The sequence below is a fragment of the Microcebus murinus genome, chromosome 15 (assembly GCF_040939455.1).
Source record: "Microcebus murinus isolate Inina chromosome 15, M.murinus_Inina_mat1.0, whole genome shotgun sequence".
NCBI classification, from domain to species: Eukaryota; Metazoa; Chordata; class Mammalia; order Primates; family Cheirogaleidae; genus Microcebus; species Microcebus murinus.
This window is the reverse complement of record NC_134118.1, coordinates 8,120,878-8,142,845: the sequence shown is the minus strand read 5'-3', so window position 1 is coordinate 8,142,845 and position 21,968 is coordinate 8,120,878. Positions and strand designations below refer to the sequence as shown.

The following is a 21,968-nucleotide window of genomic DNA, read 5'->3' as shown; positions in this document are numbered from 1 at the left end:
TTTATAACGTTATTTTAATATGATCCCATTTTCTCCTGTATTCTTTGGTAGGGGGAAAAAGAAAATTAACACTATCAGGGTAGAAATCCCTGCATCCTCTACAGTAAATATTATAGTATTTGTACATAATAAGCGTTTAATATGTGTGCATTGAATTGAATTAGATTATATGGGAAACAGAATTCTACATAAGTACCAAATTCATCAACTCTAAGACTGATAATTTTTCACATTTATCATTTCTGAAATCAGAATGCATCTTACAATCAATCATGGTCTCAATAATTGATTAGCAGTATTTTTCTCTTAGTGATACATAAAATGACAGTGCCTCTTGCAATTGATAATGTTTTATATGCAAGAAAATGGGGTCTTATAGAATAGCCTGATGTTAAGCCCACTTTGTGAAAAAGCTCCTCAGAGGATATAATGATCAACTGTTGTGTGAAAAACACAATCACTGCTACCAAAAGACAAATAGAATTGACACTTAGCTATTAAGAGCTAAAGGAAATCTATTCTTCCCTCCCAAGTAGCTCTTAGTCTGCTATACAATGTTCTTCATGATCTAACTGCAACCGAATCTCAGTAGCTACAAGATGCTATGGAACAAGGCTACATCTAACTCCTCCAACAAGGCTAGCACAGCACCCTACACATAGTAGGTACTCAATTAATCTTTATTGATTAATTCATCTTTAATATAGCTCTGTTAAACTAATTCAAAAACTAGAGACTATGGAGAGCTGTTCCAAAGCACAATTTGAATTAAGTTTGAGGGACGAAGCAAAGCAATTGTAAACTTTTTCAATCCACACACTTATCTCCATCATTCATATAGCCACTGTGTTGACTGTGGTTTTATCATTATTGTAATCAGCATTACCCCAACTGACACTCACTGAGCATTTACTCTGGCCAAACAATGTGTTAAGTACTTTACCAGAAATATTTAGCTCAGTCTTCAAAAATCACGTTGTATAGACCAGCCTGAGCAAGAGCGAGACCCAGTCTCTGCTAAAAAAAAAAAATTAAAAAATTAAAAAAAAATTAAAATAAAAAATAAAAAAACTAGAAAGAAATTACCTGGACAACTAAAATATACATTAAAACAAAAATTAGCCAGGCATGGTGGTGCACGCCTGTAGTCCAGCTACTTGGGAGGCTGAGACAGTAGGATCGCTTAAGCCCAGGAGTTTGAGGTTGCTGTGAGCTAGGCTGATGCCACAGTACTCTAGCCCAGGGAACAGAGTAAGATTCTGTCTCAAAAAAATAAATAAATAAAATCATGTTGTACAATTGCAAAGATGTGGAACCAACCTAAGTGCCATTAATTGATGAGTGGATAAAGAAAATGTGTGTACACACACACACACACACATCATGGAGTACTACTCAGCCATAAAAAGGAATGAAATAATGTAATTTGCAGCAACTTGGATGGAACTGAAGAACATTATCCTGTTGGAGGCAAGGACCCCCAAAGACCCTCAACTCCCCTATGACTCGTCCTACGCACGGGCTTCGCCCTGGAAAACTCCAGCTATAGCTCCGAGAAGAATGCATTCCATGACGTGCTGACCATGGAATGCTCCAGGGTGTGCTGACTGCAATTGTTCCCGACCACCTGCCAGGTTGGGGTTGAGTAATCAGTCACAAACAGCTTCGATACCGATAAGACGCTGATTGGGGCTGATTGCCCCAAACCCAAGACTCATCGTCACCCCACTCTATTTTTCTGTTTCTACTTCCTTGTTTCTGTATGCTTATAAAACCTACAAAGAATCCAAGTAAAGTAGACCTTGACAACCTTTTGCTTGGTCTCATTCCTTTCTCTCGCCCATCTCTTTCAGGCACGGTCCCCCTTGACCCCACGAGTAACAGAAGGTCCCGCGGGCCGGGATATTATCCTAAGCGAAGTATCTCAGGAATGGAAAAACAAAAACCACCTGTTACTAATAAGTGGGAGCTATATTATGGTACACACAGTCATAAAGTGGCGTGAAGGACACTGGAAACTAAGAATGGGGGAAGGTGGGAGGGAGCAGAAATAAAAAACTTACCTCTCGGGTACAATATACACTATTCTGGTGCCAGACACACAAAAGGCCCTGACTTCAGCAGTATACAATTTATCCATGTAACAAAGGCACTTGTACCCGCTAATATTTTGAAATAAAAATTTTTTAAAAAATTGTGCTGTAATAGAGAATTTGACTCTGATTTTTGATGTTTGTTGGCTGATGGCTTTTAAGCTTCCCCCTCCCTCTTCCCCTCCTGCCCCACATTGGGACAAGCCTATAAGAAAGGCTGAGAGATTCCTCCTTTGGCACCTGTGGGAGATTCAAACCACACCAGCCCATGTCTACACGCAGGAACACTTACCCCAGCCCCACCCCCTAACCACAGTAAGAACGCCAAGACAGTCTCCTTTCCCTGTTCACTCCAGCCATCTCAGCCCTGCTGGGAAGCATGCCCTGCACTCTCCAGAAAACCTCATTACATAAGTGGTTCATCTTTTCACACTGTCTTGTGTGTGTCACATCCAAACCAAAGTTGGGTGGAGAATCCATGCTGCCTCTGAAAAATGGTCAGAACAGGGATGGACACTATTATGATGACCCCTCCTTTAACCTTTGGGGAAACTGAGGTTCACAGCTGTACCGGAGGCTCTGGAGTCAGCTCTGCCACTTACTGCCAGTGCTCTGAACCCCACGCTGCATTTTCTCCTGCCTGAATTACTGGTAAGAGCCTTCCACCCTGCAGTGCCTTCTCCAAACAAAACCAGTAGCAACTCACACCTGAGTCGCTCATTTTCCTTCACCCCATGGCTGTTCATGGCTACATAGAAGATTATCTCTGTCTCGTTCTACTTTTCTAGACTGATCTCAAAAACCATCTTCTCTGTGAAGGTCTCCACGGGGCCCCAAGCAGTCTGTGCTCTACTCTGTACTTGCACAGAATCTCCTCCACACATTGTATTATAATAATTATATGCTGCAGTGCAATTATTTGTTCACATATCCATCTCCCCAACCGCACTCTGTGTTTCCAGTACAATGCCTGACCCAGACAGAGAGAAAAAAACTGACAAATGAAGGGTTACCAGAACAGCGTAACAGGAGCCTGATGAAAATAGATACAATTTTGTTCCAATCATTTCAATAGCAACACTCACCCACGAACATTATATTCCATTTGTCCAATGTACTCACAGTCAATCATATATTATACATTTGAGATTAAATATTTTTTTCTTTCCAGAGTCTTTGGATTTTCATATTGTACATTTGAATTTTGAGATCATAATAACCTTCCAACGACTCTCTTTGACTCTAATTCCTCCTTCTTCTGATCCAAGCTATGAATTTTCACATAAAGGAAATAACCGTCTCCAGACAGTTATCTGTTATCCACCTGGAAACAGAAAAGCATGAGTAAATTCAACCTTCTATCCAAGCCCTCATTTAAGTCAGTAGATTCAATCTTCCCATCAAACTACTCCAATGTAGCTTCCTGTATAAGTGGCACCACAAGAAACAGACAAATGGTGACTTTCCATTATGAATCTCATAGGTAGCAGGTTCCCCAGAAAGTGGAAAAAAGTCCCTTCCCTCAATATCATGGACATAATTATCCCACATATACTTTCAGTTCGACTGATCTTAGGGCATTGGATGAAGAATAAATTAAATGGTTTAGAAAAAGTCAAATCCTTCTTTCTTAGAAATTGAACGACCTAATCCAGGAATCCCCAATCAGAAGATACGGACCTCCCTTTGCGTTTGAAGACTTATCTTGTTAAACAGAAGACCATGCACCAGTTATCAATTCCAGGGAGGACTTAAACACCTCGCCTGTAATATACACCGGTGTCAGTTCCAGAGAACTCTAAATACCTTGCCAATTTCTGCCAAGGTTACTGGATCTAACAGGGGATTTTGCATAACCTCAACTGCCAGGGTATGAGTCCAGTGAGACAGCATTCACACGAGTCTTGCAAAGCACCTCGTTGCTAACAGCCAGGCAGCAGGAATCAACAGAAGTCTAGAATCTACAGTGAGTCAGTTCTCCAAGGCTCAGGAAAGCTGCCTAAGGCAGATGGAGTCTCACTGGGTTTATACCCGGAGCTGCAGTCCCCAGTCCTTGGGCTGCTCACTGCTACCAGTTGGTGGCCTGTAAAGAGCCCACAGAGCTCCACCTCCCCCGAGAAAACCTTCCTGCACCCCGCCCCACCCCCATGGTAAAATCGTCTTCCATGAAATTTAGGAACTGGGCTGCATAGCAGGAGGTGAGCGGCAGGGAAAGGAGCACAGCTCCGTGTGTATTCACAGCCACTCCCCATCGCTCCCATCACTGCCTAAGCTCCGCCCCACTCCCGGAACCCCACACCCCATGGAAAAATTGTCTTCCATGAAACCTGTCCCCCGTGCCCAAAAGGTTGAGGACCACTGCCACAGGGGACCTCGGATCACTGAGCTAAAGTGTTCTGGACAACCTCTTCTAGGAAGGACTAGGACAAAGCCCAGGCTGCTCCAGACAGTTTCCCCTTATCTCAAGCTACTACATGCTGAGCGCGTTCTACAGCTGTCCCGAGAACTACAAACGGGAGCGGGAAGAACCAGGTCAGCCAAGGCCACCTCGGGACCTATCCTCCTGCATACCAGATTCATTTCCAATCAATTACAGATGCTTCATTTTCACTCTAGTCAGCCATAGTTTCTGGTGGGGAGAGAAGAAGACATAATCCATGGCGTCCCCTAGTTCTCCACTCAAAAGGTCCATTCATCAGCCCCACCTCACTGAACTAAAAGCTTCAATATGTGAGAGATGTCACATACAACATCAACAGCTCTTCAAAGGGTTTGAGGGCATTGAATTAGCCTACTGAGAAATATTATGACTATTTTCCCTGACATTACTAAACTCACGTTATTGGCCAAAGTGACAGAATGATTCAGTCAAATAATCATTTACGTCCATCAAATAACTAACACCAAATTCACTTTGCTGATTATTTTAGCCCTATGTGGACAAAAACTATACCACTCAATGCCAAAGGCAGCATAATGGTGATAATGAAAATATTAATAGATACAGTTTTATTTCATAACATATGAGATTGAGAATTTGTCTGAAATAATAAATCTCTCCGTTTATAGGTAATAAAACTATTACCATAGTCAGTAGCTTACCTAAAATCATGAAGTTATTCTTTTGCAAAACGGGTATAATTAGTTTCCTGTTCTATTGTCTGTACAAGTCATTTAACTTTAAGAGAAGTTCCTCATTGTTAATCTAAAGCATTACATTGAGCTACGACTCATAAATTCATCCGGATAAGGATGATATTAATGCTGCCTTCAAAGGACTTCTAGTTAAACAGTCCAGTAACTAGATTGAGGGGAAGATTGGGTGGTAGAATTCTGGCCATTTGAGGATGGACTCTGGGAACATGAATCAAAAGCTTACGTATGTAGAGCAACTCAAGTAGGAAATTAAGGCTAAACTCCATTGGCTAAGTTGGACACAAAGGACCAGGCTTTTTAAGAGCGTTGTTTTTGGTGCAAATTTGGTACTTTCCAATGGATCTCAGACCAGCAAAGCATCCAAATTCTCCATTTGTGCAGGTATTTTTTAACTTGCACATGGTAAATCTGGGTTTGAGAGTGCATAGAAACAAACAAAAAGAAAAACAGAAAACTTATGTTAAAAACTTCTTCCACAATACCCATCTCCTTCTGTGGGCTAATTGGTTTAAAAAAAATACTATCGCCTATATCTAGAAATATCTACTTGGGAAATTAGTGTGTGAAAAAAACAAAATTATGTACAGTATAAAATTCAGAAGATGTATAATCTGATATAAGGCAAAAGAAAAGATTAAGGATTATGTGCTGTTCTAATGGTGACCAAAATAAACAGAAAGGATGAAAATGATTTCTAGAAGATAAAATTTTCGATTCAGTCCAAATTCAGGACTTACATAACCTTCCTACTCATAGTGTGTATCTGTACCCATTATGCTTGTTGTCTTATTTTAAATCTAAAGTTAAAGGCAGTCTCCCCAAGGACATATCAGAATAAAAATCATTTTAAGGATACATACAGGATTTATCTTAAGACACTGAGAAACATCTGCATCCCTGATAGCAAAACGAAGCAGAAGTCTGACCTAAGAACACCCTAATGAAAAGTTCAAAATTATTCCTATGCCAGGAAAAGTATATCTTATAACAATGTATTAAAAGAGTCACTGAAGTTTATGAATAGGGATAGTTATGTATATACATGTTAGTTAGGACTGCATCCTAGACTCCTCATTTCATTACTTTGTATGTGTAGGGCAATGTACAAGCTCAATGTACAGTATCATACAGATATGGAAAATTTTTCCATTTTTGCCTATGTATTCCTTTATTATAAAATATGATACAGGCACATACTTTCCAAAATGAGATACTAAACAATTTTTAAAGCAATGTGTCACCAATTTGTATCTTTAATTAAAACATTGTGAGAAAACAAACGCTCTCTAGGCATCATGTGTGGATGAGTGGAGAATATGACCCTTGCCGCTTCTTCTCAAGTCGTACAGAACCCACATTCCAACCCTAATGAGGCAGTTGTGCCTGGTTGAACCCCCTACTTCAGCCTGTAACTGTAAATAACGAGGGAGTCCATTAGCCAAGGTAACGACGGCTGTTCTAAATCATCCAAGCAAATTCAGAGATTAAGGCTGCAGGACCCAGTGGATTTCTCATGAACAGAAGAACTTTCAGTCAGGGATTCTAAAGAGTAATCCCTGTCCTTCCCTCCTAACTAGGGCGAAGACGTCAGTCCTAACTCCAATTGTGGCCCAAGTGGCCTTGGGAAACTGTGGTCACCGCCACATAGCACAAAAATTGTAACATTGAAAGACACCGTAACAAGAGATAGATGCATGCATTCCCTAGACAACATTTCCAACCAGGTGGTCTGGAGTTTGCTTCAGCATTTCCAACAATGACTTGTCAAAATATGAGTCTTATCAAAGTGTTATCTGCACACTCCAAAGGGCCGTGAGCCCCCTTCGGAGGTCTTGGAGTTCAAAACTATTTTAATAATAAAATGAAGGTGCTGTTTGCCTTTTTCACTATTGTTGACATTTGCACTGATGGTGCAAAAGCAAGAGGTAAAACCAATGGCCCCTCAGCATGAATCAAGGAATAGCACCAGACTGAACTGCAAGTCACTGCGTTCTTCACTCCAGTCCCAGGGGGGCTTTATGCTAATGACCTTGATGAAGTGGTAAAAATGAACTTGCTACACCTGAACACTTGAAGTACACATTTTTTAAATATTCTGTTTGAAGAAATGGGAGTCACACACACAGTACTTTGATGTTTGCCTTGCGTGAGCATTTATTTGAGCTGCAAGCTCAATCAGTCAATGTTTTCACGGGACACAGTGGTTACTTGGGAGGATGACTGACAGACTATGGCTATTCAGATTTGGTTACTTGACAGATTTTTTTTTTAAATCAAGTAAATAAGTCTGTCAGGGCAAGGTGAATAGCTCGCAATTTTTGTTGCCAGAGATAAAATTCAAGAAAAAGCAGAGGCTATGTTAGGAAATCATACTTCAGAACAAAGAGCAATCCCTCTCCTTGTGAAGACCATGAATTCCAGTTGCAAAATTTGCTACCACAAACTTCCTTACCAAATGTAGACTTGCCCAAAGCGTGTGGATTAATAGGACATTTTGCACTCTGCTCTGCTGTTGGCAAGATAGTTCCCTCATGATAGTGATGTGAGCTACAAGTCCCCAAATTTCTGGGCCAATTCAGAGGCCCATTCAGTGTTGCCATGGATGCATCCAACACAGCTGGATAGAACCTTCCTTACTCCCAGCAGGAGATCCTGACAGGTGACCCTCCCCAGAGCTGAGCTGAGCCCTGGCCCACTGAAAAGAAAACAGGAGACCCTCTGCCTTGTTTCATTAACCATCTGGGCCACCGCCAATGACGCAGGGCTGAGAGTGCCGAGACTCCAACTTCCTTCAGACTGATTTTCCCCAGAGGATTTGCCATTCTGTACCATGAACAGTAAAATTTATTCCAACATTGGCTTCACCATGCAAGAAATAAGGCAGGAAACAGATCAAGAGGAAAGAACTGTCTTTAATCAAAAACAATGTAAGCATCAGGAAATATAGTGAGTTTTGTGTTGCTCATGTTGCTTTGATTTTTCTGTATTTGTTTCATTTTATTTTGTTTTATTTTAATGTTCTGGCTATTAAAGGGAAAATGAATAGAAAATTACATAAAACAGAGAGAAGTTTAGAAATTCCTATGAACAGGAATTGAGCAGTAACTGATGGGGCAATTGAAAACAATTTAACAATAACCCAAGGGTCTAAGTCACCAGTGTCCTACAGAAATGTAATGCCAGTGACATACATAATTTTAAATTTTCTAGTAGTCACTTTTTTTTTTGAGATAAGGTTTCTCTCTGTTGCCCAGGATAGAGTGCAGTGGTATCATCATAGCTCTCTGCAACCTCAAACTCCTGGACTCAAGTGATCCTCCTGCCTCAGCCTCCCAGAGTGCTGGGATTACAGGTTTGAGCCACTGCACCAAGCCCTGTTGTAGCTATTTAATAAAAAATGAAATGAAATAAGCACAATTAACTTTAATAATATATTTATTCAACTCAATATATTCAAAATATTATTTTAACATGTAATCAATATAAAACTATTAACTAGATATTTTATATTTTTTCATACTATGTATCAGTTTGCTAGGAATGCCAAAACAAAATGCCACAGATTAGGTGGCCTAAACAGTAGAAGGTTATTCTCTCACTGTTCTGGAGGCTGAAAGTCTAAAATCAAGGTGCCAGCAGGGTCGGGCCTGGTGAGGACTCTCTTCCTGGCTTGCAGACAGACACCGTCTCGCTGTGTGTTCACGAGGCAGAGAGACAGCTCTCTGTGTCTCTTCTTATAAAGACACGAATCCTATCAGGATCTTACCCGTATGGCCTCATTTCACCTTAATTTACTTCCTTGTACCAAATATTGTCACATTGAAGGTTAGGGCTTCACCATATGAATTTTGGGTGGCAGGGGTGGTGGGCACAATTCAATTCATAGTAGCTAAGTCTTTGAAAATCAGGTGTGCATTTTATACTTGCAGTGCATCTCAGTTCAGACTAAACACATTTCAAATGAGCAATAACTACAAGTAGATTCTCACTACTGTCTAAGTACAGGTCTCGATGAACGGTTGCCAGCATTCCGAGCAACACTGAAATTGAGAACTCCAGAGCTAAAGCCAAGAGGCAAATCTTTAGGTAGAAGGCAGTTACTCAAGGAAGAAAAGTGGCCAATGGCCAGCACCACCAGAAACCAAGGTTCACCTGGTGGCAGGCAGGGAAACTGATGACACACTGCTTAAGGGAAAATCATTAGTCTTAAGAACCCAATTGTCAGTATCCAAAGTTTGTTGAAAAATTAAAGGACCCCTAGCCAGCCGAGGCATAATTAAACAGCTTTCTTTTTTGTTGCCTAGGGTAGAGTGACATTATTTCATTCCTTTTTATGGCTGAGTAGTACTCCATGGTGTGTGTGTGTGTGTGTGTGTGTGTGTGTGTGTGTGTACACATTTTTTTTTTCCGCTCATCAATTAATGGCACTTAGGTTGGTTCCACATCTTTGCAATTGTTCAACATGATTTTTTTTTTGAGACAGAGTCTTACTCTGTTCCCTGGGCTAAAGTGCCGTGGCGTCAGCCTAGCTCACAGCAACCTCAAACTCCTGGGCTCAAGCGATCCTTCTGCCTCAGCCTCCCAAGTAGCTGGGACGACAAGCATGCGCCATCATGCCCGGCTAATTTTTTCTATATATTTTTAGTTGGCCAATTAATTTGTTTCTATTTTTAGTAGAGACAGGGTCTCACTCTTTGTCAGGATGGTTTTGAACTCCTGACCTTGAGCAATCCGCCCACCTCAGCCTCCCAGAGAGCCAGGATTACAGGCGTGAGCCATCGCACCCGGCCTGAACATCTTTCCTCAGCTAGGAAAACAGGAGCAAGATTCCTGGCTGCGACTCCCTACAAGGTGCATGCAGGCTCACCCCCTCTGGGCTCAGCCCACGGCAACTCCCAGGCTCCAGCCACAGGCACAGGCTCAGGACCCGGAGGGCTTCTCCCACGACCGGGCCGCTCTGGGGGAATTGGTTTGACTAACATTTCTTTCTCACTGGCAAGTGTAAACAACATATTAATAACAAACACACCAAACCGAGCCAAAACTGCAGGCAAAATGAAAACAAACAAAATAAGACGATAAAATAAGGAAACAAGGACTTAAAAAAATTCCCCTAATTTCCACAGGACAAAGACAAACAATGAAACAATAAATAAATAAATAACCTTCAAGAGGAAAGAATTCTTGTCCTTTTTAATATCAAACCACACCTGCAGCAAGAATACTGGTCGTACATATAACCGACAGATACCAAAAATCCAAAAGAATCAAGAAAAAAAAGTTTTAATTAATTAAGAATATTTTCAAGGCTCACTGAGCAGCTGATACATCCTGTAGAGAGTTTTCTACTTGCTTGGAAATTTTTAATTCTCCCTCTGGACTTTTATGGGTGTTTTATTCCTGGGGTATTAGCAGTAACTCTCAGGGACTCACTCAGACTTTGACCTGCCAGAGGCAGATTTGTAACTTTTGCTTTGGCAGCTCCAACCTCTCCCTCCTGGGCCTCCAGCTCGCCTCTCACACTTCTTAGCAGTCCCCACAGCTTTCTAGGTCCTTAGCCACTACCCTCCCAGAAGGGCAACGCAATAGGTACGTTTGCACACAAATGTTCATAGCCACAGTGGAACTGGTTCTTTTGCCTGCTCTGTTTCCCCTCTCTCCTGGTAACGGCTCTGCTCCCTCTGGAGCAGGGGTCCTCAAACTTGTTAAACAGGGGGCCAGTTCACTGTCCCTCAGACGGTTGGAGAGCCGTTGGAGAGTGCGGCGCACATTCCACACATGCGCACTGTGGGCCCGGGACCAATCGGTTGCTAAGCAGGACAGGCAGCGACGGCAAAACCACCCGGCAGGTGGATGAATGCCCTCGTCTGGCCGCATGTGGCCCGTGGCCATAGTTTGAGGACCCCTGCTCTGGAGAACCCCTCCTTCCTCACTCTCTGCCTGTGGCTGAGGCGGGGCAGACTCCACCCCCAGAATCCAGGGTGGGGCCGAGACTGGGTGCCCAAGACACATGTTCAACCTGTGGGCCACAGTCACAGGTGAGGAAAGGGCACGTGAGCAAAGTCATCTAGGTTCCCTCTAGGACTTCTCCAGAGGTTATGAATAAAGCACTGTTCTCCTTCCACGGGTTCTGCTGGGAGAATCATCTTGCCACCATTTGGAAACAAGACTGTCTAATTGAAGCAAGCAAAGAGAAAAACAGATTCAAGAAATGAGGGGAGTCGCCCTCTTGACATCCCTTCAGCACCTGGTTCCAATGATCCAGGTTTCTGATTAAGCCGTTTTGAATTGGGTTTTCTGTCACTTGCAGCCAAGAGGCTTCACAAATAGAGTATTGTACTAACAGTCTCTTAGGAATAGACAACCCTCCTCCCCATGATCTTGACTACCAGAAGAGGCCAGTGCCAACCACCAAGCAAGGGATCCCCAAGGGAAGGGATTTCAGGCACCTGCAATGAATTAATTAAGCTAATAGTTACTGGCATGAAGGTTTTCCAAAATCCATACAGGTTCTAAAAATATCACATAGGTGACAGCCTGCACTGTCTCTGGGTAAGGCCAATTTTGTTGTTTTGCCTTCTCAGTGTGTTAAGTTTTCCTTTAATTATTTGAGCCCAGACTGGAAAATATCTCAATAATTCAAATGCTTATCATTAGTACAGGCCAGGGCATACAACTGTGAGATGAAAAGCCCACACCTTTCTCCTGCTGAATTATCCTCCCAGCCATTGTAACTAACCTCCTTGGTTACAGCCTCACTGAACTATTCTTAGGCCAGTCACCTTTCCCTAATTTATCTACTCATTTTATTGTCCTGCTCAAAACTCTTTCATGGAATAAGAATAATATTTAAAGTTCTTAGCATTGCCATCTCCTCCATGAAGCCTTCCCAGACAGCCCCTCTCCCCACTGCAGGATTAATATTTGTGTGTGTGTAGAATGATGGGAATGTAGGTTGGTGCCAGTTTGTGGAGGTCAAGGCATTCTGTATACATCTTGAATGCTCTTGTCTCTTTCACAGGCAGGCATTTGGGATTCAAAGATGCATAAGACAAAGTCCATATTCTCAAGGAATTTATAATGTGGAACTAGGTGGAGAAATAATAGACACATAAATAGCCATCATTAATGACTGGCATATAAAATAATGGATCCACCAAGGAAGTATTAATCCTCTATTGTATTTTATAAAGTACCATATTTTGTTTCCCACAGTACACCGCATACAGAGCCTTGAAAGCAGTGGTACTTTATAAAATATAAAATAAAATTGAATTCTAAATGGTTATTAAATTGTAAGAACAGTTTTGGAGATGCAATAGAGTTAGCAATTGTTCTGGGTTTCTTTTCACTGAGCCCAAATTGTCCTTAAAATATACCCTATTTCTATCACATTGTATGTTCCACTGAGGGTTTCAAGTCACTCTGCTTCCTTCAGGCGTCGATTGATTCCTCCCCCAAATCCCGCAGGCTGCTCTATCCTGAGACCAAGGAGTAAAGGCCCCACTCTCCATGCTCAATGTCAGTGGGAACGACCTGGCTCGAGACCTCCGGGGCCTGAGACCAGCTCACAGCCACAGCCCTCTGGGAGCTTCCTCAGCAGCAAGCCCCGCTGAGACTCTGCTTCCTAAGTTCCTAAGTTTGCACTTTTTGTCCAGAACGCCAAACATTGGTAAACGTTTGCCTCAGATGCAAACTTGGAAATAAAGTGGACTTTTGCCTTTTCACAAAAACGTGAAAGGGACTTAACTAAGCTCAAAAGCTAGTAAGTAGTTCTGTTTCTTAAAGGATGAAACATCTAACACTTTGTGTGACTAATTCAACAATCTGGAATTTGCTTTGAAGGCTAAGCCATTCTTAATCATTTTAAATTGCTAAGCTGGAAAATAATACTCCAATGGTTAAGACATCTTCAAAGAAGCTCTACCATTGGACAGAGCTTTCATAAAACAGTTTAAGTATCTGCCAGCCTTCTCAATCTAGAAATACACACAATTCTTGATTATTCAAGAAACTATTATCTATTAATAATTTGTGGGTTTGCTGTTCTTTGGCTTCCTGTTCTTTCTCCATGCTTGCTTTCTCCCTTGGCAACCTCCTCTGGCAAAGGCTGAGTGGAACAGAGAATGAAAGTGAAAAATGAAATAAAATTTTAAAACGCAATATTACAGTCATCAGTTTCATCATGACATTAACTCTTTTTTGGCCCCTTTTCACTGAAAAAGTGAAACATCTCCTGCTGTGATGGTGCTGTCCCATCAGGACACACAATGTTCCCAACCTACTCTGCCGACTCCATGTCTCAGTAACTCCATTCCCAAAGGACAAATAGAGCATTCTGTCTTTTCTTAAAGTTGGCTTGGAAAGTGATTTGAACCCAGTAGTTAATCGAGGGCTATCAAGAATTCACGCTCTAGTTTTCCAGTGTATTGTTACCTTGGAAAATGGACCTACTCATTTTTAAAACACAGAAGTCCAATCATTTGCAAAGGAAAGTCAATGAGGAAGAACATAATGATAAAGTCAAATACCTGGCAACTTCTGCTTTAGTATTATTTTCTGAGAGCTGCCACCTGTATATGAGGCAGTTCTCAAAGTTTTTGGTCTCAGCATCCCTTTGTACTCTAAATATTTATAGAGGAACTCAAAGAGCTTTTGTTTACTGAGGTTATACCTATCTATATTTACCTTATTAGAAATGAAAAGAGGAATTTTTAAATTTGTATCTATTAAATCACTTAAAATAACTGCAACAAACCCATTACATATCAACACAAATAATTTAAATTTTATTTTTTAAAATGACTATTTTCCAAAACCAAAGAAAATTTACAGAGAAGAGTGTTATTGTTTTACATTTTTTTGCAAATCTTACATGATGCCTTTATTTAATGTCTGGCTTACTAGAAGACAGCTGGATTCTCATATCTGGGTCTGCATTTAATCTGTTGCGATGTGTTGCTTTGGTTGAAGTAGCCAGAGAAAATCCGGCTCCACACAGACGTAGTTGGAAAAAGGCGCACCTCACAAATGCCCTGGAAGGCATTTTGAGAAACACTGGCCTGATGATATACGGATGCCTTTAATACAGTCATTGCATAATTCAAATCCAGGCTCTCGTGCTCTTCAGTAGCGCATCACTGGTGGGCTTTGGAGAAGGCGGTCTTGGGTTTGAAGGCTGTGCCCATCCCTTCTGGCTACATGCTCTTGGCGTGTGATGCTTCATCTCGTCTGCAAGTAGAGTTATTGAGAGGACTTAAGAATGCCTGACCCACGGTTGATACAGTAGGCACTTTGTGCCTATTTTCTTCCTTTTTTCCTTCCCCCTTTCGATTATTAATTTTGTGTCAACTTGACTGGACCCCAGATGTCCAGGATCTGGTTAGACATTATTCTGGGTGCGCCCATGAGGGTGTTTCTGGAACAGGGTTGCGTTTGAATTGGTGGACTGGCTAAAGCAGATTGCCTCCCCCGTGCAGGTGGGCTTCATCCAATCCATGAGGGCCCAGATACAACAAAAAGGGAGAGAAAGACGGAACTGCCTGTGTGTGCTAGACTGCTGAGTCTGAGACACCGGTCTTCTCCTGCCCTTGGGCTGGGACTTACACCATCAGCACTACTGATTCTCAGGCCTTTGGACTAGAGCTGACTTTCCTGGGTCTCCAGCTTGGAGTCGGCAGATGGTAGGACTTCTCAGCGTACATAATTGGCATGAGCCAATTTCTTATAACAAATTTCATTCTAGATATACCGATAGATAGATAGATAGATAGATAGATAGATAGATAGATAGATAGATAGATGATAGATAGATAGATAGATAGATAGATAGATAGATAGATAGATAGATGATAGATAGATCCTCTTGGTTCAGTTTCTCTGAAGAACCCTGACTAATACACCTATTTGACTTTTTTTCTCTGCTAATGGTCTTATTATAAACATGCCTCTTACCATGGCATTTGTTTTACAGCAGGCATTTGTGGTTTGCTGCCCACTTCTCCATGCCCTTTCCTTCTGGTTACAACTGGGAGGTTTGGGTGGCATTGTCTCCAGGGTTGGGCTCAGTTCCAGCAATAGACCATGACAGTCTTGCTTTAGTCAATATAGGCCATCTGCTTGGCAAAATGAGTCTTTCAAGAATAACATGAACCCAGAACCATGAACCCATGAACATGAACATGAATCCATGAAAGGTTACCAATTTCTTCTGGGCTTGATAGCGTAGGGACATGAGGCCTAGGTTGCTCCTGTGAACGGTGAAAGCAGCTGGTACCCACAGGAAACGCAGCTGAGGAGGGAATCCTCCGGGATTGGTTAGAGTTTTCAAGCAAATTGCACCCCAAATCAAAACTTCCGTAGGCTCCTTTTATGTGAGCCAACGCGTTCTGTTTCTGCTGAGTCTAGTTTAACATGGGTTTTCTATGATTTTCATCAGGCAGAGTCTTAAATGATACTTTCCAACACAAAATCCTTCCTGAATTGCTTCAGTAGCATCTCCTAAACTTAGTACCTCAGTGAACAAATTTGAACCACTACTAACACCCATACATGGAAAAGACGATGAGATGAGGTAGAGAGGATCTCATCTAATGACCTTGTTTGAACTGCTAGATTCATCTGAGCCTGCTACCCTACACTCTTCATTTTTGTGAGCCAATAAATTACTTTTATGTATGAGCCAATGAGAGTTCTTTTTTCTGTCACTTGTAACCAAAACATTATTCCTAACCAAGACATCAGCAATGGCAGGGACCCTTACATGGTAGGGAATGATTTGCACAACAATTAATGCCTCAAGCATTATGTAAAAGTACCCCTGAATCATTGTCTTAAAATCTTAACATTTGACTTTAGCATGGGTGCTTTACCTAAGGAAATGTTGAAAAAGAAATTGTTGTGCAGCCTGGCTTAATACAAAACCTACTGCCTTCCTTCCATATTTGCTTTGGCGGTTATCATACTACATTACAGGCAGGGAGCCTGATGATTTTGCAGACTCTAATACATATGTTGATATATCTTGCCTCTTTTCCAATTTTCTAGCGAGTCCCCTAAGAATTTCTTTTTCAAATGACTAAAATTTCCTGAGTGAAATTTGTTCTCTCGGCCTCACTGTAAGCAGGGATGCATTTAGAAAATTCTGATGCATGGAAGGTATTTTTGAAACTTATAATCTACCAAGAGAAAATATTCTACCACATTTCAGCTAAGCTACTCCCGCAGGGCTAGGATCAGCTAAATGCGGAGAATTGCCACTTTACATTTCCAACTTAAACTATTCTGCTTGGTCCTCAGCTTTAAGCATGTTTCCCAAAAATAAAGAAAAAAAGAAGCTCCTTAGGAGTACCTCCCGGTTCTCCCCAGTGTGGACAGCCTCCTGGCTTCAGCACAAACCTCATCTATAGAAATGGAGGTGGAGTTAGCCATAGTAATAGAGAATAGGGCCACGGAGATAAAGACTGAACTAGACACTGCATCTGAATTATTTGACTTGGCCCACAAATCACCCTTTCCAGGTAATTGCCAGTTTCCTGTTTCCTTTTGTACTACGCTTTATCAGGACGCCATACCACAACAAAGCTGATACTCTCTCCATTCCTGACACACCATCCTCCTGCCAACTGTGGGAAGATGCTGATTTTGTAGGGCCTGAAATGTATTCTATTTGGGATCACTCCTTCAGAATAGAAAATTAAAAATAAAATTTTGGGAGTGTCCTGATGCTTAAGTTTCTTTAGCTCCATGGAAAATCCATTGCTTCTCCTATCCAAAAAGGGGTGGGATTCTAAGGCATAGAGCACCTTGCCCATGTAGGTACTTCATAAATCCCTTTGATTGCCAAGAAACAGAGATTTCCCTACATTCCTATAAGTTCTTTCTGCTCTATCTTGGCTTTTGCATACAAGAAAAGAAGATGACTCTGCTTCTCTTGGAAACCAACAATTAGGAAATTCTCAAAGTCTGCAGCAAAATTCAAGAGAATTCTGGAATGTTCTATGTGAAAGAAACATTAACAACTAGATTATCAAAACTTTTTGTTTTCTAGATAAAGAAACAAAGCTAAAAGTGGGCCAAAAGCTGTGTGGTTGGCAGAATGTCTAGTCTAAAGCACTAGAATTCGGGAATTAACTCCAGAAGTGTATAGAAACCAGACCCCACCCACATGTCCCCCTGTTTTCTCTCCCTCTCAAGGCCCATCCCTGTCTTCTAATAATTACAACAAAAGAGTATCTTTGCTTACACATTTTGAGGAAATAATTTCTACAAATCTGCCCCCTGGGAGAGAAATAATAGTACTTAGAAGTCTTGTAACTGGCTGGAACATCTGCCTAGCCATTTGCTAGCTGTGTAAAGTTGGGATCCATTACCTAGCCATACTGATCCCTTTGTGTCTTCATCTGTGAAATAAAAATGGTGCACCTGCTTGGCATGGTTGCAGTTTGGGATGTCAAATATTCCCTGTGGTACCTCCCATTCAAAGTGCAGAGACCACACAAAGAATTCTGCCACGGGCCCCTTCCAAGGACCCCTGAATAAAAGAATGGAGTTACGAAAAGGAAACTACCTTAAAAGTGTAGTGAATAGGACAGTCACCAATAGAGGAGAGATTTCAACCAATTTCAACAGTTTCTGGACTATGGAATGTGGACGGGACAGGCAGACAGGAGAAACGTTCAGGAAGCCACTAGCTTTCCGGGAGGAGAAAAGGATTTGGGTGGAGTCTGCCCAGCAGCAGCTCAAACCCTAAAGAGGGCTCTGGGCTTGGAGCCAGCAGATTCTACTCCGGTGAGCATGAGAAGTGGGAGATTAGTAGGATTTCTCTGAACTCCACACATACACCAGCCCAAATACCCATCCTCCCCTCCTCTTTCCACCCTTGTTTTTCAGGGAGCAAGTTTTCTTTGGAGTAAAATACCAACGCTTCTGCAAAGCCACTGGGCAAAGTACTGAGCAAAGCCCATGCTTCTGCTCGGGACTGCCCATCATCCCCGAGTTAAGACTCTGCCGTGAGGGAAGTCTGCCAGCTGCCCAGTGGATGTCACTGCATGTCCACACGCCGGAGGAAACCCAACAAACCACCCAAAGCTTTTTCCTTAAATGAAAACAACCACCAAGGACCACTAGGTCTAGAAAGAGTACACAACGGCGTGTGCACACACACACACACACACACACACACACACACACACACACACACAAAGGACCAAGATAACTAAGCAAATAAATAATGCAGAAGGAACAGAACAAATTCCAAAAGTAGAAGAGACACTTTAAATAACCCAATCATTATAAAGAGAGATCTAAGAAGCTATTACATCTAGAAAGTAATGATAAGAATAATGGAATCATCAGAGAATAAGAAATAGAACTTTAGGGATTAAAAGTATAATTGCCTAAAAAGAAATTTAAGGTCTCTAAAATAAAGTTGAGGAACTCATCCAGAATGTATACATGATAAGACAAATTAGACAAGAGACTAGAAAAGTGATTCTAATGTAAGTCTGGAGAAACTACCGGCAGGAAAATAGAAACCTGAAATATGTTAATAGATCATAAATCGTATCAGGGGAGAAGAAATAAAGAAACACTGGGTCATCAAACTCTCAGATTGTTACCACGTACACGTATACAGTTGACCTTGGAACAACATTGGGGTTAGGGATCCCAAACCCCCACACAGCTGAAAATCCATATATAACTTTTGACTCCCCTGAAACTTCATTACTAATAGCATAGTGTTGACTGGAAGCCTCACCTATAACATAAACAGATGATTAACACATATTTTGTATATTGTATGTATTGTATACTGCATTCTTACAATAAAGTAAACTAGAGGGAAAATGTTAATAAAATCATAAGGAAGAGAAAATATATTTACTATTCATTAAATGGAAGTGGACGATGATAAAGGCCTTCATCCTCGTCACGTTCACGTTGAGCAGGCTGAGGAGGAGGAGGGAGAGGAGGGCTGGTCTTGCTGTCTCAGGGTGGCACAGATGGAAGAAAATCCACATCTCAGTGACCCTCGCAGTTCAAAGTCGTGTTGTTCAAGGGACAAGTGCAGCTCTAGACTGGTCCACCCTAGATGCCCTGTAACTGAAAGATCTAATATTGTTGTACATTTCCACTCTGGAAAGGTGATAGGACCAAGGGTGTCTCTTGGAGGCTTTGGGATTTCCACAACCTTTGTCATTCCCCTGAGCCTCCCCCAAATAAACATCCACCCAGCTCAAGTCAATATGATTTCTACCTGAAAGATGAATCCTCAATTTCTCGGTCCCTTTTCTAATTGAATTACCACTCCATGCTCCTTCCACGTAGAATTTCTGGACTCATGTGTGCTCTGAGCATCCCACACACACACCCCGCTGGCCTCAGTCCCCTTCGTGAGCTGTTTAAGGGACACGACTAGCCTGTCTCACTCCCCATTCAAACTTAACCATCTAAAACAGCTTATCTAACCTCTGTTCAATTTCCCTCCATGCAAAAAAAAAACAAAAAAAAAAAAGCCAGTAGACAAATCTTCCTTAATCAGGAGCCAGCTTCCTCTACCTGGGCTTACTTATAACAACAGTTACCTCTGTTAAGGGCTCGTTTTATGCTAGTCACTATGTGTTTGCCCTCCAGGTAGATATTATTATCCCCAATTTAAAAATGATAAAACTGAGGCTTCAGGAAGTTAAATAATTTGTCGAAGGACAAAAAGTTAGTAAGGGGAGGAACAAGAATCTTTGCCCAAGATTATCTGACTTCAAAGCATATGCTTTTTACATTTCACCGTAGCACTGCCCTAATAACCTATATTTGCATTATCCTTTATAAGTGTGTTTATATGTTAACCCAGTTTTATTGTTTTAACAACCTTATAAGTTATTAGCCCATTTTACAGGTGAGAATACTGAGGCCCGTGGAAGTTAATGATTTGCTGTGGGTCACATGATGCATTGAGCACTCACTGATGCTTATGACCACAAGCATCTGTTTTCATTCCATGTTTCTGCTCCATTTTTATCATTCAGCAAATATTATACCCTTACGGTACATCAAGGGTCACTACATGTGTGACTTTTTGGTTTCTTTTACTGATCATTTCATGGCCCAACTGTTTATCCTACCACTGGACGCCATCCTCAATCTGGTCACAATGCACATCCTAGGCACTCCTTTCTGAGACACTGTTTCTTCCATCTGTCCAAATTGTCCCCATTATGTCAGTGCCCATCTCAGATTAAGAATGAGCATTCATCTTTGCTATTCCTGATGGCCCATGGTATGCATCTTCCCTCCCACACACTGGGCATTTGTAGTCTTCAATCAGATCCCCTTCTCATGTTGACTTTTCCCCGGCGAAGGCTTTATGCTCTCCAACCTGTATACACCCTGTGACCTCAAGCGTGAAAACACATCTTGCTTTACACCTTCCCTGTGCCGAATACTTTGGGCCTACAAGATGCACACCCACTAGAAAACACTCAGCAAACCCTGAGCTGGGTTTACAGTTTTGGGGTTGTTGGTCTCCAAGTCAAGCGTCTCTCCTCCCCTATTATTCAACTTCTCCTGAAAGCTTGCCAGGTCCTCGTGACTGTCCTCTGAGTCATCCGCTCCTCTCCCCCACATTTTGCAGGCTTATTTTTTCCACTGACCTGGTGTTCTGATGTGCCCCGTGCATATTCCTCATTTGTCTTTACTTTCTGCTCTTTCACAAAGCAAAATGTGAAATGATCCATGCTTTCATTGGCAGAGTTCAATCTTGGGTTTTTCCCCCCTCCTAACAAAATCATTCATGTGGAGGAAGCTTTTGATCCAGGATCCAGATATTCAGTCGCTTTTTACATAACCAGAAACCATGCTAGGTGGTTATGTAAACTCTGGTTTTGACTTGAATAGCCAGACAACAGCCTTTACAATTTAGGTTAAAGCATGTTGTCAGCTTCCATTCATTTCTGACGGTCTGAGTGTCAACGCTATCCCACCAATAGTGCTGTCAAAGGACTCATGGGTGTGCCGGGGGAGAATATTTGGAGACAAAAAAGAAATATTTTCCAGACCAATTTCTGTAATGTGTTGTCATCATCCCATAAAACGCCTAAGAAGAGATCAAGTTTGTTCATACAGTTTAGAGAACAATGGCTAGAAAAAAGGTAACATAGACATCCCACAGGCAGCAAGGCGCAGGACTGACACTCAACGAAAGTGCCTTTGTTTACACTAAAATGTCCAGGTGAGTGGCCACTTCTTTAGACACCGATGAAGTAAGTGATTTTTTGTTGTGATACATAAACTTTTGTTTTGGCAAGGACTGCTTTCTAACACGCATTCCCTATTACTTAACAGTGAGAATGGGGGATATTTCTGGAAGGAAATGACAACTAGAGGAAGAAGCATGAAGACAACAAATGGAGAAACTGAGGAGCCAAAACAAAACTGACCTAAGTCACTCAGTATTGGTGAGCCACTGCAAGTTTCAAACCAAATTTCCTGTCTTTAGTTCTTGAGTACTTCAACTTGTCTTGTCCTAAGGACTTTAATATTACATCTCTGGCTTCTCTAAAGAACTTGATGCACAAAAAGACTTACTTAACCTCGTGTCAATAGGTTCTGCTGGGCATTGTAGCTCACACCTGTAATCCTAGACACTTGAAAGGCTGAAGTGGGAAGATCACTTAGACCAGGAGTTCAAGACCAGCCTGAGCAACATAGCAAGACCTGGTC

At 41.7% G+C, this 21,968-nt stretch overlaps 1 long non-coding RNA gene across 1 annotated transcript in view; it reads right to left on the bottom strand.

The window, feature by feature from the left end:
* Nucleotides 1-19,140: 19,140 nt before the first annotated feature.
* The window catches only part of LOC105865259 (uncharacterized), a 45,429-nt gene continuing 42,601 nt past the window's right edge, over nucleotides 19,141-21,968 (bottom strand). Inside the window, exon 5 of the long non-coding RNA XR_012923293.1 lies at nucleotides 19,141-19,352. This is a non-coding gene — a long non-coding RNA (uncharacterized LOC105865259). The remainder of the gene's footprint in view (nucleotides 19,353-21,968) is intronic.